The following is a 6,748-nucleotide window of genomic DNA, read 5'->3' on the forward strand; positions in this document are numbered from 1 at the left end:
TTCCCTCTAAGCCCTGTTTTGGGTGAATCTCATCATTTTAAACTTCCGTTGTCATTTGTCCTTTGATATACGTCAATGTAAAATCTGAACTACTTTTTAGTTTTGCTGTTGAGTTCTAGTTTAAGCCCACTGGCCAAGTATGTTCTGTGCTATAAAATTGTTTGAGAATTGTATGGTTCAAGAGTCTGTGTAAATACTCTATGTGCAGTTGCTTGAGGTAATGTTTTGCAATTATCAATTACATCAACTTGATCATGTTTATTCCATATGCTTAATGCTACTGTTACTGAGAAAGCTATTAGGATTTCTAACTACACAGATCTATTTACCCTTTCAGTCTTAATATTTTGAAGTTACTAGATTTTGATATGGAATGCTTTATGAGAAGCCTGGGCTTCAACTCACTTCCAAGTTTATGATGATTCTGTTAGTGTTGAACTGACCCTTTTATCCAGGTGCCTGGGAGGCTCAGTCAGTTAAGTGGATGCTTTCGGCTCAGGGCATGATTCGAGGGTACTGGGTTCAAGCCCCACATGGGGCTCCCTGCTCAGTGAGGAGTCTCCTTCTCCCTCTCCTCTCCACATGCTTGTGCTCTTGTTCTCTCAAATAAAGTCTTTTTTAAAATATTAATATTGGCACATACTGGTTAATATTTGCTTGATACCTATTTTTCCATCTTATTTTCAACTTTTGTTCTTATTCTGAATGCACCTTATAGACATAATGGGATTTTGGAAATTTTAATCCAGTGTGGAAACCTGTAATAGGGAGGTAAAAATCCATTTTAATTACAGATATAGTTTAACTCACTTGATGTATTACATGAGTTTAAGAAAACCTATTTTCTTAAAATCTTTTTTAAAGACTTAAAAAAAACTTTTCGTAAAACCAAATTTTCAATTTTCATTGCAATTATCAAATTTTCATTATCCTATTTTTCTATTAAATTTTTGTTGTACTTTCATTATTGCAGAAACTGAAATATACATCCTTAACCATTAAAATTTACCTTTAATCAGTATGAAATCTTCATTTCTTGAGGAATGTATCTTAAAATGGTTTAAAATCACTTACCTTCTTCCTTGTGTTATCTTACTTCCAAGTTTTAAAGCCCAACACATTAGTCACATAACCCCAAATTTAGGAGCGTACATTTTATTGATCACACAAAGGCTGTAACTTTAAACTGCTTAAATAAGCTTTCTCACTGTTCTTTTCCATCAAGTAGGTCTTTCTAATCTGTTCTCCAAGAAGCCAAAGTTATGTTAAAGCTAAATAGGGCTATTTCAAACCTTTCAATATTTCCCAACTGTTTTTAGAATAAAATTCAAATTCTTTTCTATGACCTAGAGGCTGTGCATGATGGAATCCTCTACCTCTACTATTTCATTTTATGCTATTGATTTTTTAACTCATTAAAACTTATACCACCTTCACTAGTTACCACCTTAGAACAGACTTGGCAACTCTAGTACAGATCTTTCAGGAATAACTCTCCCAAGGATTATCTGTCTGACCTTTAGGCCTTCTACCCACCACTCCTTATTTCATGATACTCATCAAAATTTGTTATTGTCCTTGTTTCGATAGAAGATTCACTAGAATACCTTACTTTTATCCCAATCTAATAATTTAATAACTAGTTCACTGCTAAGCATGCAGTAGCTTCAACCAACATTTATAATTGAATAAACATAATGCTTCAGTATGTTCTAAATATTTACACTGTCAAATTACCCTCCAAAGGCCTGTGTTATGTCATCCAATGATGAAAAAAAAATTAAGGCTCTTAAAATGAAGAGGTCATACTGATCAAAAAGTGCCAGCAGGGATGCCTGGGTGGCTCAGTCATTAAGTTTCTGCCTTCCACTCAGGTAATGATCCTGCGGTCCTGGGATAGTGCTCCCTGCTCAGCTGGGAGCCATTTTCTTTCCCTCTGCCTGCTGCTCCCCACTTAAGTTCCCTCATGCTCTAATAAAATTAAAAAACAACAACAACAACAAAAAACCCCAGTAAATGCAAAAATGGCACTAATGACAAGAGTGCAGTGGTGTTGTGTTTCAAAATTTTACATGTGAATTGCTTATGAATCCAATTTCCTTTTCTTTCCTACTTTGTTGACATTAAGAGTCAAATGTAGAGGGAAATTTATTAACTTCCTAATTGGCTTACCAAACTCAAAAATCCAATGTTAGAGCTCTTGTCATCATTTGCTTCAAAGTGTGGTTTAAATGGTCAGATACTTGATTTAGATCTTGATATAAGATGTTTTATGAGAAGCCTGGGTTTAAACCATTTCCATCATCATTAAATGAGGGAAAATATAAAAACACAATTATTACAAGTAAAATCTGTCCCAATCTGGATCAGCATTTTCCAACCTAGGGTTTTAGTACTAGACACTGCAGCACTGGGTATGTAGTGGGCCAAGTACTGATGTGGTCTTCTTATCTGGTGGCCAACTGAACCACTTCTTGACATTTTCTGTGATTTTAATGCATCAACAATGGCTGTTTTAAAAGTATGATATATGGCAATGCAATCTTGTAATGCTAATCACACTGCTTAAAAGGTGCAAATAATTTCCTATTATTCTCTGATCGCTCACTAATATCATGTTAAAATTCTTGAACTCTAACCTACAGTTTTCAACTGTAAGAATGCAGGCTCATTTATTTTCTTTGCTCAAAATTCTGAAGTATTTAATCATTCAGGCAACATTTTCAGCGGGTTTCAAGCCAACAGACAGATTGAAGAATAATTTCACCAAGATTATTAATATAAAACTTGTCTATCACTTTTTTCTATCCATGATTTAACACTTCCATTTTGTATTTATTTTCATTTCATTACTGAGCAAATAACACATCACACTTTCCTCATAAAGGCCAATGCTATGTAAGAGTCCAAGAAAATGTTCTAAACATTTTTGCCAATAAAATGTACTTCACTGGTATAACTACCAAGCAGCGCTATATTCTATGCTATTTTCTACTGAAGTTTTTAAAGTCTTGAAACTACTTTAAAAAAACCAAAAACCAAACCAAAACAAAAAAACAAAAAAACACCGTACTGGGGCATCTGGGTGGCTCAGTCCTTAAGTGCCTGCCTTTGGCTCAGGTAATGATCCCAGGGTCCCGGGATGGAGGCCCACATCAGCCTCCCTGCTTAGCTGGGAGCCTGCTTCTCCCTCTCCCACTTCCCCTGCTTGTGTTTCTGCTCTTGCTGTCTCTGTCAACTACATACATAAAATCTTAAAAAAAAACAAACAAACACCAAAACTGTACTTATTTCAATTTTGTTATACATTGTCCATAATATGCCTACTGTTCTAAAGACCTACATACATTTATAAGACAGTACTTTAAATACACAGAATCATTTTGAACTCTATCTGCTCTTACATCAGAATGGTAAGGCAAGCTACATTTTTTTTTTAAGATTTTATTTATTTATATGACGGACAGAGATCACAAGTAGGCAGAGAGGCAGGCGGGGGAGGGGGTAGGAAGCAGGTTCCCTGCTGAGCAGACAGCCCAATGATGTGGGGCTCTGATTCCAATACCCTGAGATTATGACCTGAGCCAAAGGCAGAGGCTTAAACCACTGAGCCACCCAGGCGCCCCGCAAACCACATTTTAAATTTATTGCTTATTTTGCAAACGATGTACCCCATACACTTAGCTCAATTTGCCAATTTATAGCAAAGTTGCTCAGGTCAGTATGTTTGCTGAGGCATTTTAGGAATAAATCAGTAGCTGACCAAAAGATCTTACTTCCAGTTTAGTATTTTTTAGGGCTTCTGTCATTAAAAATCTAAACAGGTTTCAAAATGTACATCAGTGAGGCTAACCACTGTCCCTAATTCTATCTTGTTTGCAAAAAATACAAATTGCATCCTATAAACATTAACAGGAAAATAGCTTATTTACATTAAATTTCTAGCAATTCTATACTCTAATGAAGCATAGCTGAATTGGTATCTTTAAAGCTTCCACAGCTTATGAAGAAATGAACTTATTAAACTTAAGTAGAAAAAAACCTGTTCTTAAGACTAAAGTTTAGAACTAATTTTCATGCTGGTTAATCTTCAGAACTTCAGAAAAACTCCATCAATCAAGGAATTATTTTTGGTAAAGACAAAAAAGTTTACCTTCATTAATACTGGAAAAAAGACAACTAAAACCTCTTAAGAAACATAACCACTATTAACAGGATTCTTTGTCAAACACTGAGTGCTTGCCAGGACAAAGAGCTGTTTAAGAGCTGGGAATACTGGGTATAGACAGGGCCTGGCAGGAAATTCATGCTAAGTCCTGTGGAAATTCAGAGGAACCAGGAATAGCATCCTAGAACTCTGAATTGAGTCATGAAGGCTAAGTGAGAAAGTGATAATGGAGGGGGGGTAGGAGCATGGGGGTGGGTATTGGACATTCCAGGTATAGGAAACTTGTACAATGATGAAAATCACAAGTGGCTCAGCAGAGTTAAGGCGGCTAGTGCCTGAGTTGTGGGGGAAGAAAAGGTGTGAATATTGGAAAAAATAAATTACTTCTTAAGGGTACGTAAGGGATTTTAGTTTAATTCTAAAAGCTAGAAGGCACAGATTTTAAGCAAAGAAATGACATAAACAGAATTGCTTGTCATCAGTGATGAAATAAACATTTGAGCATTAGTATATATGAACATGAGTATGGGGAAAATAAAAGCCAGTATTCGCAGGCTGGAGATACTCAGCCTTAGTGATGACCCTCATAGTAGGCTACAACTGTTTCATCTTGGGTCAGTACAAAACTTTTTGCTCTGAGTACAACACTAAGATCTTTAACTCAACACTGTTTTCAGTCAGTGTTCAAAGTGGGCCAGTTTAATTCCAACAGATTATGAGGTTCCTTCTTTCTCCAAGTTTTCCTGGCTGTATTTTTGGTACCCTAAAAATATGACTAAAACTTGGGCCTTTGCAAATTAGCTCACATTCATTATAAACTTATCCTTCAAAACTATCTGGGTCAATTCAAGAGTTTTGCTTTCATGCAGGCAAAACTAATTCTTCCCATTTTTATCACTTTATTTCTACCATTAAATATTTTGTATGTGCTCCCCCACTAAATTAAGATATGGGAAAAGGGCTGTCCTACATATTTTTTTACTTCAAACCCAGTCCCTTTTACATCTTTGACTACTACTATAGAACTTTCCTCATAATCTTCTTAGGTATATTACTTAGGAATTTACTAGGTTGTTGTAAATATTTTTCTTTTGCTAGTACCTTTTATTTTGCTAAGTATGTACATTTAGGAACTATTACTTACCACATTTTTAAAAATAAGTGTGTGCAATGTTATGGAAAGAAATCACATTGTTTATTGGTCACTCTCAGTGACCACAAACTTGGTTCTAAGGCTATCCAGATCCGTCCCTCCTGATAATTATAATTGTTAAGGCTCCTTTTTAAGGTCAAAGTGCCCTGGACCCTACCCCTCACCCCACCATGATGAATGCAGATCGTATTCCTTCATCTACTGCAATATTCCTTCATCTCCAGCAATTCTTCCCTCCCTCCTCCATCATCTTCTTTATGTTCTACTGGAAGAATGAAGGCATGTCAAAAAAACCACAGAGCCAAATCTCAAAACAATTTCCCCAAGGCCAAAGCTAGAACAATCTGAGAAATAAGATAAAATCAGTATAAAAGAAATATGCACGAGTCCATACAGATACAATGGGAGAGCTTTTCTTTTTTTACAGAATTCCAAGTGAGTAGATCACCTTCCCCAACAAGAGTTTAATTCCCTGATCTCCACCCTGAAGATGGACTATACTTAGTAACCTGCTTCCAAAGGATGGAGTAGGTAGGTTAAGGGACAAATACTAACTGTAATATGAATCTGGGCAAATCCATATAGTATGAACTCCAGATGTATGATGAAAAGGCACTTTCCCCCTAATATTCTTTCCAATTTCCCCTTCTCCCAGTCTGATCATCAGAAAAACCAGAATAATTCAGAATGGGAGATATTTTCCAGGATACCCTGTCAGTATTCCTCAAGGCTGTCAAGGACCTCATGAAAAACTGTCAGACCAGAGGAGACCGGAGAGATATGACAACTAATTGTACTGTGGTATCCTAGACTGGATCCTGGAACAGAGCAATGGAAAAATGGTGAAATTCACATGAAATCTGGATTGTAATTAATAGTAAACATCAATACTGGTTTCTTAGTTTTGTCAAAAGTACATGGAAATTTGTTAATGATGGGCAAAACAGGGTGGGGGGGGAATAGTGGAACTGCGCAAATTTTGCAACTTTTCTGTGAATTTAAAGTTACTCCAAATTGTGTGTCTAGCCACCTATAAATGACTGAAATACCCTCTTACCAAACCACTAAGAAACACCTGACCATTCTGATTTAACATTTATCTTCTGAGACAAATTATGTGGTTATTAGAGATAATACTGAAATTTGCTATCAGACTTGGGAGTAAATCCCCATTTAGCCACTATTGTGGCTCCCTTAGACAAATTCTAAATTTCCTTAAGTTGTAACCTTGCTTTTTGTAAAACAGTATGTAAAACTAACAGGGAGAATCCTATAATGCCTGTAATCTCTTATTACATACCTTAAATTGTCTTTTAATTAAAATCACTCACACTATTTCCCAGTTCAGTAAAGCTACAAAGTTACTTATAAAACATCTCAAAACTGTATCAAAAACAGGGGGCAGAGTGGAGAAATACCCTGCCTTC

Source organism: Mustela lutreola, chromosome 10 (assembly GCF_030435805.1).
Source record: "Mustela lutreola isolate mMusLut2 chromosome 10, mMusLut2.pri, whole genome shotgun sequence".
NCBI classification, from domain to species: domain Eukaryota; kingdom Metazoa; phylum Chordata; class Mammalia; order Carnivora; family Mustelidae; genus Mustela; species Mustela lutreola.